The sequence below is a fragment of the Zea mays genome, chromosome 5 (genome assembly GCF_902167145.1).
Source record: "Zea mays cultivar B73 chromosome 5, Zm-B73-REFERENCE-NAM-5.0, whole genome shotgun sequence".
Taxonomy (NCBI): Eukaryota; Viridiplantae; Streptophyta; class Magnoliopsida; order Poales; family Poaceae; genus Zea; species Zea mays.
The window spans coordinates 17,712,380-17,725,654 of NC_050100.1; positions in this window are offsets into that span (position 1 = coordinate 17,712,380).

The following is a 13,275-nucleotide window of genomic DNA, read 5'->3' on the forward strand; positions in this document are numbered from 1 at the left end:
GATAAGAAAGCTGTTGGTGATTCGAAGCTAAGCCTTTCTGAGGAGATGCATCTGGGCTTTCTTCAATCAATGTCAAAGACTAATACAGAGAAGATTACTAGGGAGATTTTGGAGGGTTTATCTGAAGATACTGGTGACAGTGACAGTTATGATGTGGATAGTGGTGGTGAAGACTCCGAAGATCGACCTTGGCGACCAAGCCATGCGGTTTTTGGTAAATCCAGTATTAAAGAAAATCATCTTGTCAATATGAGGGGCAGATATTTTCGGGACTTGTCCATTGTGAGGGCTGATGAAGGAGAGAAGACTTGTCCGACTCCTGAGGAAAATGAAGTCGTGGTATTCCGAAGCTTCTTGAAGGCTGGACTACGATTTCCCTTGAGCAGCTTTGTTGTGGAAATACTGAAGATATTTGAAATCTACCTTCACCAACTTACCCCGAAGCAATCATAAGGATGAGCATCTTTGTGTGGGCCGCGAGGAGCCAAGGTTTGGAACCTAATGCAAAAAGTTTCTGCAACATACATGAGTTATTGTACGAGACAAAACCCTAGGGTAAAGAACAGTATCACAACAATTTTGGCTGCTACAGCTTCGGTGCCCGGTCTGGGTCAAGCTGCCCCGTGCCAACCTTTCGAAAGAGGTGGCCCGGCGACTGGATGACGGAATGGTTTTACATGAAGAATGACTTGAAATCACGGGAAGATATTAAAAGTATCATTATGCGTCCTATCTGGCAACGCTTCGGCCTGCGGAGGCCGAAGGTGGAAATGAATGAAGCAGCCGAAGAATGCCAGAGAGCCTTCGGTGTTGTTTGCTCTTTTATTGGGACAAGGGATTTGGTCCAAGAACACATTGCCTTTAGAGTATGGCCACTTGTGGAAAAATGGGAAATGCCAAAGGAGACCATTAAAGAAACTGACGAAGGTGGACTAGTCAGGCTGAAATACACATTTAAATACGGAGATAAATTCGTTGAGCCAGATGATGACTGGTTGAAAAGTATTGAGGCCATCAGTGATGAATTGCTTGGTGTATACTCAAAGGCCGAAGATACTGCATTATCAGCGGCCTTCGGAGGCCGAAAGAAGAAGAGGCTCAACCGAGTATTTGATGCAATTGGGTTTGTCTACCCCGACTACCGTTATCCAGCGCGGGGTCAAAAAAGAAAGAATACATCTTCTGCGAAGGAAACTGCTTCAGCCGCTCCTAGTGAGCCGGCGCCGAAGAGGAAAAGGGTAAAGGTTCTCACACACCGGCCATGTTATATTGAACCGGCCACAGTGCCTGAGTTTGTCGGTGAGACCTCTTCGGCCACCGAAGCTAAAGAGCCAACTCCCCTGCCAAATATTGAAGTGCTGGCCGAAGTGCCAGCGACTGAAAAAATAGAAGAACCGAGGGCTGAAGAAATAAAGACATCAGAAGTCTTGAGTCCTTCGGCAAAAACTGAGGCAACAAAAAGCCATAAGGGTCCAGCAGTGACCCCTAAAATAAAAAGGATGGTTAATGTGCTAGATGTTTTAGAGACAATTAAATCTTCAAGCACAACTCCAAAGAAAATTGTTAAAACTTCCGAAGTGCACACTGAAGCCTTTGTCGCCGAAGCTTCAAAGCAACAGTCTGAAACTGAAGCCGGGCCTTCAGAGCCCGCCAAGGTGAAATCCTTGGAAGCAAAAAAAACAGAAATAGCAGAACAATTTTTGGCTGAAGAAACTGGCACTGCTGCCCCCGAAGCATCTTCCAAAGTACTTGATTATATTGTACGACATGCTTCGGAGAAGAGATTATCTGAAGAAGAGTTTTTTGAAGCTAATCACTATGCCCGAGAACTGAAGTATCCGAAGGGGGCCTTAGTATTCAATGGCACAGACGAAGATGACTTCTTATACCGCCTCCCAGACAACAAAGAATTATCTGTCTGCCGGGAGATGGCTAGAAGTATGGGGTTTCCGAAGCTTGAAGCTGGCCTCTGCGCTATGACGAAGGACGATCTTGCGGATAGCCTTGCATATAATAGTCTGAAGGTATGAAAATTGTATATTTGGAAATTCATAATTTTTGAATCATTCTTTTATTCTTATACTAATTCTTTTCATATAGGGTTTAATACTGAGCAACGCTTTGAGAGCGCAAAAGAATGCCGAAGACGAGAGCTATAATATTGCTTTCAACAACCTACGAACAGAGGTTATTTGTCGGCGTTTCGAGACCGGGGGGTCCCTGGGCCGACGAGTGAATGTCGTCGCGTGCCCCAGCCTAGATGGGTCGGCGCGAGGCCGAGCGCGAAGGGGGGAAGTGAGGTGGCCGGAGACGGGCGTGAGAGAGGTGGAAATCCCGTGGCCTTCATGTTCGTCCCGCGCCCAGGTCGGGTGCGCTTGCAGTAGGGGGTTACAAGCGTCCACGCGGGAGAGGGAGCGAGCGGCCTCACGCGAGCGCCTGTCTCGTCCTCGTCCCCGCGCGGCCAACCCTCTCTAAGAGGGCCCTGGTCCTTCCTTTTATAGGCGTAAGGAGAGGATCCAGGTGTACAATGGTGGGTGTAGCAGAGTGCTATGTGCCTAGTGGAGGAGAGCTAGCGCCCTAAGTACACGCCATCGTGGCGGCCGGAGAGGTTTTGGCGCCCGGTTCGTGTGATGTCGTGGCCGTCGGAGGAGCGCTGGAGCCTGGCGGAGGGACAGCTGTCGGGGCTGTCGAGTCCTTGCTGACGTCCTCTTGCTTCCGTAAGGGGGTGGAGAGCTGCCGTCGTCAGGGAGCGTGCGGGTGATAGTCGCCTAGAGGGGGGGTGAATAGGGCGAAACTGAAATTTACAAATATAAACACAACTACAAGCCGGGTTAGCGTTAGAAATATAAACGAGTCCGCGAGAGAGGGCGCAAAACAAATCCCAAGCGAATAAGCAAGTGAGACACGGAGATTTGTTTTACCGAGGTTCGGTTCTTGCAAACCTACTCCCCGTTGAGGAGGCCACAAAGGCCGGGTCTCTTTCAACCCTTCCCTCTCTCTCAAACGGTCCCTCGGACCGAGTGAGCTTCTCTTCTCAAATCAAAGCCGGGAACAAAACTTCCCCGCAAGGGCCACCACACAATTGGTGCCTCTTGCCTTGATTACAATGGAGTTGTGATCTCAAGAACAAGTGAGAAAGAAAAGAAGCAATCCAAGCGCAAGAGCTCAAATGAACACGACAAATCAATCTCACTAGTCACTAGGGCTTTGTGTGGAATTGGAGAGGATTTGATCTATTTTGTGTGTCTAGAATTGAATGCTAGAGCTCTTGTAGTAGTTGAGAAGTGGAAAACTTGGATGCAATGAATGGTGGGGTGGTTGGGGTATTTATAGCCCCAACCACCAAACTTGACCGTTGGCTGGAGGCGTCTGCTCGATGGCGCACCGGACAGTCCGGTGCACACCGGACAGTCCGGTGCCCCTGCCACGTCATCACTGCCGTTGGATTCTGACCGTTGGAGCTTCTGACTTGTGGGCCCGCCTGGGTGTCCGGTGCACACCGGACATGTACTGTTTGATGTCCGGTGCACCGGCATGGGCGATTCTGACTTCTGCGCGCGCTGTGCGCGCATTAAATGCTCCGCAGGGAGCCGTTGGCGCCGAAGAGAGCCGTTGCTCCGCTGGTACACCGGACAGTCCGGTGCACACCGGACAGTCCGGTGAATTATAGCGGAGCGGCTGCCACGCGAACCCGAGGCTGGCGAGTTCTGGAGACCGCGCTTCCTTGGAGCACCGGACATGTCCGGTGCACACCGGACAGTCCGGTGAATTATAGCGCGCCGGCTTCCGAGAATTCCCGAGGGCGAAGAGTTTGAGTCTGAGTCCCCTGGTGCACCGGACAGGTACTGTTCACTGTCCGGTGGCACACCGGACAGTCCGGTGCACCAGACCAGGGGTGCCTTCGGTTGCCCCTTTGCTCCTTTATTGAATCCAAAACTTGGTCTTTTTATTGGCTGAGTGTGAACCTTTTACACCTGTATAATCTATATACTTGGGCAAACTAGTTAGTCCAATTATTTGTGTTGGGCAATTCAACCACCAAAAATATTTAGGAACTAGGTGTAAGCCTAATTCCCTTTCAATCTCCCCCTTTTTGGTGATTGATGCCAACACAAACCAAAGCAAATAGAGATGTGCATAATTGAACTAGTTTGCATAATGTAAGCGTAAAGGTTGCTTGGAATTGAGCCAGATGTAACTACTTACAAGATATGCATGGAATGTTTCTTTCTTTATTTAGCATTTTGGACCACGTTTGCACCACGAGTTTTGTTTTTGCAAATTCTTTTGTAAATCCTTTTCAAAGTTCTTTTGCAAATAGTCAAAGGTAAATGAATAAGAGTTTGTAAAGCATTTTCAAGATTTGAAATTTTCTCCTCCTGTTTCAAATGCTTTCCTTTTGACTTAACAAGACTCCCCCTAAAAGAGATCCACCTCTTAGTGTTCAAGAGGGTTTTGATATACCATTTTTGAAATACTATTTTCTCCCCCTTTTGAACATAATAGGATACCAAATGATAAATACTTTTGGAAAGCACTAAGTTTTTGAATTTGGTGGAGGTGGTGCGGTCCTTTTGCTTTGGGCTCATTTCTCCCCCTTTTTGGCATGAATCGCCAAAAACGGAATCATTAGAGCCCTTGAAGTAATTTCTTCCCCTTTGGTCATAAGTACATGAGTTAAGATTATACCAAAGACGAAGTCCGGTCCTTTTGCTTTTGAGCTTTTACTCTTTCCCCCAAGGATGAAGTCCTTTTCTTTGATGCTCATTTCTCCCCCAAAGAATAGAGAGTTGCTCGGAGTGATGGCGAAGTATGAGTTACGGAGTGGAAGCCTTTTTCTTCGCCGAAGACTCCAATTCCCTTTCAATATACCTATGACTTGGTTTGAAATAGACTTGAAGACACATTAGTCATAGCATATAAAAGAGATATGATCAAAGGTATTCAAATGAGCTATGTGTGCAAGCTTAGCAAAAGAAATTTCTAGAATCAAGAATATTGAGCTCATGCCTAAGTCTGGTAAAAGATTGTTCATCAAGTGGCTTGGTAAAGATATCGGCTAATTGATCTTTAGTGTTAATGTAAGAAATCTCGATATCCCCCTTTTGTTGGTGATCCCTAAGAAAATGATACCGAATGGCTATGTGCTTAGTGCGGCTATGCTCGACGGGATTGTCGGCCATTTTGATTGCACTCTCATTATCACATAGCAAGGGGACTTTGGTTAATTTGTAACCGTAGTCCCGCAGGGTTTGCCTCATCCAAAGCAATTGCGCGCAACAATGACCTGCGGCAATGTATTCGGCTTCGGCGGTGGAAAGAGCGACCGAATTTTGCTTCTTTGAAGCCCAAGACACCAAGGATCTTCCCAAGAACTGGCAAGTCCCTGATGTGCTCTTCCTATTAATTTTGCACCCCGCCCAATCGGCATCCAAATAACCAATCAAATCAAATGTGGATCCCCGAGGGTACCAAAGCCCAAACTTAGGTGTATAAGCCAAATATCTCAAGATTCGTTTTACGGCCGTAAGGTGTGATTCCTTAGGGTCGGATTGGAATCTTGCACACATGCAAACGGAAAGCATAATGTCCGGTCGAGATGCACATAAATAAAGTAATGAACCAATCATCGACCGGTATACCTTTTGATCCACGGACTTACCTCCCGTGTCGAGGTCGAGATGCCCATTGGTTCCCATGGGAGTCTTGATGGGCTTGGCATCCTTCATTCCAAACTTGGTTAGAATGTCTTGAGTGTACTTCGTTTGGCAAATGAAGGTGCCCTCTTGGAGTTGCCTGACTTGGAATCCTAGAAAATACTTCAACTCCCCCATCATCGACATCTCGAATTTCTGTGTCATGATCCTACTAAACTCTTCACATGTAGACTCGTTAGTAGATCCAAATATAATATCATCAACATAAATTTGGCATACAAACAAGTCATTTTCAAGAGTTTTAGTAAAGAGTGTAGGATCGGCCTTGCCGACTTTGAAGCCATTAGAAATAAGGAAATCTCTTAGGCATTCATACCATGCTCTTGGGGCTTGCTTGAGCCCATAAAGCGCCTTAGAGAGCCTATAGACATGGTTAGGGTACTCACTGTCTTCAAAGCCGGGAGGTTGCTCAACATAGACCTCTTCCTTGATTGGTCCGTTGAGGAAGCCACTTTTCACGTCCATTTGATAGAGCTTAAAGCCATGGTAAGTAGCATAGGCTAATAATATTCGAATTGACTCAAGCCTAGCTACGGGTGCATAGGTTTCACCGAAATCCAAACCTTCGACTTGTGAATACCCTTTGGCCACGAGTCGAGCTTTGTTCCTTGTCACCACACCATGCTCATCTTGCTTGTTGCGGAAGACCCATTTGGTTCCTACAACATTTTGGTTAGGACGTGGAACTAAATGCCATACCTCATTCCTAGTGAAGTTGTTGAGCTCCTCTTGCATCGCCACCACCCAATCCGAATCTTGAAGTGCTTCCTCTACCCTGTGTGGCTCAATAGAGGAAACAAAAGAGTAATGTTCACAAAAATGAGCAACTCGAGATCTAGTGGTTACCCCCTTATGAATATCGCTGAGGATGGTGTCGACGGGGTGATCTCGTTGGATTGCTTGGTGGACTCTTGGGTGTGGCGGCCTTGGTTCTTCCTCATCCTCCTTTTCTTGATCAATTGCATCTCCCCCTTGATCATTGCCATCTTCTTGAGGTGGCTCATCTCCTTGATTTTGCCCTTCATCAACTTGAGCTTCATCCTCATTTTGAGTTGGTGGAGATGCTTGCATGGAGGAGGACGGTTGATCTTGTGCATTTGGAGGCTCTTCGGATTCCCTAGGACACACATCCCCAATGGACATGTTCCTTAGCGCTATGCATGGAGCCTGTTCTTCACCTATCTCATCAAGATCAACTTGCTCTACTTGAGAGCCGTTAGTTTCATCAAACACAACGTCACATGAGACTTCAATTAGTCCAGTGGACTTGTTAAAGACCCTATATGCCCTTGTGTTTGAGTCATAACCAAGTAAAAAGCCTTCTACAGTTTTAGGAGCAAATTTAGATTTTCTACCTCTTTTAACAAGAATAAAGCATTTGCTACCAAAAACTCTAAAGTATGAAATGTTGGGCTTTTTACCGGTTAGGAGTTCATATGATGTCTTCTTGAGGATTCGGTGAAGATATAACCGGTTGATGGCGTAGCAGGCGGTGTTGACCGCTTCGGCCCAAAACCGGTTCGGTGTCTTGTACTCATCAAGCATGGTTCTTGCCATGTCCAAAAGAGTTCGATTCTTCCTCTCCACTACACCATTTTGTTGTGGCGTGTAGGGAGAGGAGAACTCATGCTTGATGCCCTCCTCCTCAAGGAAGCTTTCGATTTGAGAGTTCTTGAACTCCGTCCCGTTGTCGCTTCTTATTTTCTTGATCCTTAAGCCAAACTCATTTTGAGCCCGTCTCAAGAACCCCTTTAAAGTTTCTTGGGTTTGAGATTTTTCCTGTAAAAAGAATACCCAAGTGAAGCGAGAATAATCATCCACTATTACAAGACAATACTTACTCCCGCCGATGCTTATGTAAGCAATCGGGCCGAATAAATCCATGTGGAGTAGCTCAAGCGGCCTGTCGGTCGTCATGATGTTCTTGTGTGGATGATGGACTCCAACTTGCTTCCCCGCCTGGCATGCGCTACAAATCCTGTCTTTCTCAAAATGAACATTTGTTAATCCTAAAATGTGCTCTCCCTTTAGAAGCTTGTGAAGATTCTTCATCCCAACATGGGCTAGTCGGCGGTGCCAGAGCCAACCCATGTTAGTCTTAGCAATTAAGCAAGTGTCGAGTTCAGCTCTATCAAAATCTACCAAGTATAGCTGACCCTCTAACACTCCCTTAAAAGCTATTGAATCATCACTTCTTCTAAAGACAGTGACACCTATATCAGTAAAAAGACAATTGTAGCCCATTTGACATAATTGGGAAACAGAAAGCAAGTTGTAATCTAAAGAATCAACAAGAAAAACATTGGAAATAGAATGGTCAGGAGATATAGCAATTTTACCCAATCCTTTGACCAAACCTTGATTTCCATCCCCGAATGTGATAGCTCGTTGGGGATCTTTGTTTTTCTCATAAGAGGAGAACATCCTTTTCTCCCCGGTCATGTGGTTCGTGCACCCGCTGTCGAGTATCCAACTTGAGCCCCCGGATGCATAAACCTACAAAACAAATTTAGTTCTTGACTTTAGGTACCCAAACTGTTTTGGGTCCTTTGGCATTAGATACAAGAACTTTGGGTACCCAAACACAAGTCTTGGAACCCTTGTGTTTGCCCCCAACAAACTTGGCAACTACCTTGCCGGATTTGTTAGTAAGCACATAAGAAGCATCAAAAGTTTTAAATGAAATGGCATGATCATTTGATGCATTAGGAGTTTTCTTTCTAGGCAACTTGGCACGGGTTGGTTGCCTAGAGCTAGATGTCTCACCCTTATACATAAAAGCATGATTAGGGCCAGAGTGAGACTTCCTAGAATGAATTTTCCTAATTTTATCCTCGGGATAACCAGCAGGGCATAAAATGTAACCCTCGTTATCCTGAGGCATGGGAGCCTTGCCCTTAACAAAATTTGACAATCTTTTAGGAGGGGCACTAATTTTGACATTGTCTCCCCTTTGGAAGCCAATGCCATCCTTAATGCCAGGGCGTCTCCCATTATAAAGCATGCTACGAGCAAATTTAAATTTCTCATTCTCTAGGTTGTGCTCGGCAATTTTAGCATCTAGTTTTGCTATATGATCATTTTGTTGTTTAATTAAAGCCATATGATCATGAATAGCATCAATATCAACATTTCTACATCTAGTACAAATAGATACATGTTCAACAATAGATGTAGAGGGTTTGCAAGATTTTGATTCTACAACCTTAGCTTGTAATATGTCATTTTTGGTTCTAAGGTCGGAAATAGTAGCATTGCAAACATCAAAATCTTTAGCCTTAGCAATTAAATTTTCATTCTCTAATCTAAGGCTAGCAAGAGAAATGTTTAATTCTTCAATCCTAGCAAGCAAATCATCATCATTATCTCTAGGATTGGGAATTGAAACATTGCAAACATGAGAATCAACCTTAGCATTTAAATTAGCATTTTCATTCCTAAGGTTGTCAATTATCTCACGACAAGTGCTCAGCTCACTAGATAATTTTTCACATTTTTCTACTTCTAGAGCATAAGCCTTTTTAACCTTAACATGTTTCTTGTTTTCTTTAATTAGACAATCCTCTTGAGAGTCCAAAAGGTCATCTTTTTCATGAATAGCACTAACTAATTCATTCAATTTTTCCTTTTGAGCTATGTTAAGGTTGGCAAAAAGGGAACGCAAATTATCTTCCTCATCACTAGCATTGTCATCACTAGAGGATTCATATTTAGTGGAGGATTTAGATTTAACCTTCTTTTTGCCGTCCTTTGCCATGAGGCACTTGTGGCCGACGTTGGGGAAGAGGAGTCCCTTGGTGACGGCGATGTTGGCGGCGTCCTCGTCGTCGGAGGAGTCGCTTGAGCTCTCGTCGGAATCCCATTCCCGACAAACATGGGCATCGCCGCCCTTCTTCTTGTAGTACCTCTTCTTCTCCTTTCTTCTCCCCTTCTTGTCGTCGCCTCGGTCACTGTCACTAGATATAGGACATTTAGCAATAAAATGACCGGGCTTACCACATTTGTAGCAAACCTTCTTGGAGCGGGACTTGTGGTCTTTCCCCCTCCTTTGTTTGAGGATTTGGCGGAAGCTCTTGATAACGAGCGCCATCTCCTCATTGTCAAGCTTGGAGGCGTCTATTGGTTGTCGACTTGGAGTAGCCTCCTCCTTCTTTTCCTCCGTTGCCTTGAATGCAACGGGTTGGGCTTCGGATGGGTCGCCAAGCTCGTTGATTTTCCTCGAGCCTTCTATCATGCACTCAAAACTTACAAAATGCCCGATAACTTCCTCGGGGGTCATTTTAGTATATCTAGGATTTCCACGAATCAATTGAACTTGAGTGGGATTAAGAAAAATGAGAGATCTTAAAATAACATTTACCACTTCGTGGTCGTCCCACTTCTTGCTCCCGAGGTTGCGCACTTGGCTTACCAAAGTCTTGAGCCGGTTGTACATGTGTTGTGGCTCCTCCCCTTTGTGAAGCCGGAACCGACCGAGCTCCCCCTCGATCGTTTCCCGCTTGGTGATCTTGGTGAGCTCATCTCCCTCGTGCGCAGTTTTGAGCACATCCCAAATCTCCTTGGCAATCTTCAACCCTTGCACTTTGTTATACTCTTCTCTACTTAAAGAGGCGAGAAGTATCGTTGTCGCTTGAGAGTTGAAGTGCTCGATTTGGGCCACCTCATCCTCATCATAGTTCTCATCCCCTATGGATGGTACCTGCGCACCAAACTCAACAACATCCCATATGCTTTTGTGGAGCGAGGTTAGATGAAATCGCATTAAATCGCTCCACCTAGAGTAATCTTCACCATCAAAAGTTGGTGGTTTGCCTAATGGGACGGAAAGTAAAGGTGTATGTTTGGAAATGCGAGGGTAGCGTAGGGGGATCTTACTATACTTCTTGCGCTCTTGGCGCTTAGAAGTGACGGAGGGCGCATCGGAGTCGGAGGTAGATGTTGATGAAGTGTCGGTCTCGTAGTAGACCACCTTCCTCATCCTCTTGTGCTTGTCGCCTTTCCGGTGCGGTTTGTGGGAAGAAGATTTTTCCTTCTTCTCTTTGTGGTGAGAAGAAGATTTCTTCTCCTTCCCTTTGTTGGAGGAGCTCTTCTTCTTCTCCCTCCTTTTGGTGCGGGACTCTTCCGATGAAGTGCTCCCTTGGCTTGTAGTGGGCTTTTCGCCGGTCTCCATCTCCTTCTTGGCGTGATCTCCCGACATTACTTCGAGCGGTTAGGCTCTAATGAAGCACCGGGCTCTGATACCAATTGATAGTCGCCTAGAGGGGGGGGTGAATAGGGCGAAACTGAAATTTACAAATATAAACACAACTACAAGCCGGGTTAGCGTTAGAAATATAAACGAGTCCGCGAGAGAGGGCGCAAAACAAATCCCAAGCGAATAAGCAAGTGAGACACGGAGATTTGTTTTACCGAGGTTCGGTTCTTGCAAACCTACTCCCCGTTGAGGAGGCCACAAAGGCCGGGTCTCTTTCAACCCTTCCCTCTCTCTCAAACGGTCCCTCGGACCGAGTGAGCTTCTCTTCTCAAATCAAAGCCGGGAACAAAACTTCCCCGCAAGGGCCACCACACAATTGGTGCCTCTTGCCTTGATTACAATGGAGTTGTGATCTCAAGAACAAGTGAGAAAGAAAAGAAGCAATCCAAGCGCAAGAGCTCAAATGAACACGACAAATCACTCTCACTAGTCACTAGGGCTTTGTGTGGAATTGGAGAGGATTTGATCTATTTTGTGTGTCTAGAATTGAATGCTAGAGCTCTTGTAGTAGTTGAGAAGTGGAAAACTTGGATGCAATGAATGGTGGGGTGGTTGGGGTATTTATAGCCCCAACCACCAAACTTGACCGTTGGCTGGAGGCGTCTGCTCGATGGCGCACCGGACAGTCCGGTGCACACCGGACAGTCCGGTGCCCCTGCCACGTCATCACTGCCGTTGGATTCTGACCGTTGGAGCTTCTGACTTGTGGGCCCGCCTGGGTGTCCGGTGCACACCGGACATGTACTGTTTGATGTCCGGTGCACCGGCATGGGCGATTCTGACTTCTGCGCGCGCTGTGCGCGCATTAAATGCTCCGCAGGGAGCCGTTGGCGCCGAAGAGAGCCGTTGCTCCGCTGGTACACCGGACAGTCCGGTGCACACCGGACAGTCCGGTGAATTATAGCGGAGCGGCTGCCACGCGAACCCGAGGCTGGCGAGTTCTGGAGACCGCGCTTCCTTGGAGCACCGGACATGTCCAGTGCACACCGGACAGTCCGGTGAATTATAGCGCGCCGGCTTCCGAGAATTCCCGAGGGCGAAGAGTTTGAGTCTGAGTCCCCTGGTGCACCGAACAGGTACTGTTCACTGTCCGGTGGCACACCGGACAGTCCGGTGCACCAGACCAGGGGTGCCTTCGGTTGCCCCTTTGCTCCTTTATTGAATCCAAAACTTGGTCTTTTTATTGGCTGAGTGTGAACCTTTTACACCTGTATAATCTATATACTTGGGCAAACTAGTTAGTCCAATTATTTGTGTTGGGCAATTCAACCACCAAAAATATTTAGGAACTAGGTGTAAGCCTAATTCCCTTTCAGCGGGGCGCCATCATTGCCTATCTGGCGGAGCGAGCCAGATGGGACACCGGTCTCGTTCCCCGTAGCCTGAGTCAGCTTGGGGTAGGGTAATGATGGCGCCTCCTGTTGACGTGGCCGGCTCGCGCCCGAGGTTGGGCGATGTGGAGGCTCCTCCGAGGTCGAGGTCGAGTCTGTCTTCCGTGGCCGTGGTCGAGTCCGAGCCTCTGGGTCGGGCGAGGCAGAGACCGTCGGCTGAGGCCAGGGTTGAGTCCGAGCCCTAGGGTCGGGCGAAGCGGAGTTCGTCGTCTTCTGGGGCTGAGCCCAAGTCCGAGCCCTGGGTCGGGCGGAGCGGAGTTCGTCGTCTTTAGGGGCTTAGCCCGAGTCCGAGCCCTGGGTCGGGCGGAGCGGAGTTCGTCGTCTTCAGGGGCTTAGCCCGAGTCCGAGCCCTGGGTCGGGCGGAGCGGAGTTGGCCGTCTTCCGGGGCTTAGCCCAAGTCCGAGCCCTGGGTCGGGCGGAGCGGAGTTCGCCGTCTTCCGGGGCTGAGCCCGAGTCCGAGCCCTGGGTCGGGCGAAGCGGAGTTTCCTATGGCGCCTGAGGTCGGGCCTGACTGCCTGTCAGCCTCACTCTGTTAGATGGCACTGCAGTCGGTGCGGCGCAGGCGGCGCTGTCCTTCTGTCAAGTCGGTCAGTGGAGCGGCAAAGTGACTGCGGTCACTTCGGCTCTGTCGACTGAAGGGCGCGCGTCAGGATAAAGGTTCAGGCCACCTTTGCATTAAATGCTCCTGCGATTCGGTCGGTCGGCGCGGCGATTTGGTCAGGGTTGCTTCTTGGCGAAGACAGGGCCTCGGGCAAGCCGGAAGTGTGTTCGTCGCTGGAGAGGGGCCTCGGACGAGACGGAGATCCTCCGGGGTCGGCTGCCCTTGCCCGAGGCTAGGCTCGGGCGAGGCGTGATCGAGTCCCTCGAACGGACCGATCCCTTACTTAATCGCACCCATCAGGCCTTTGCAGCT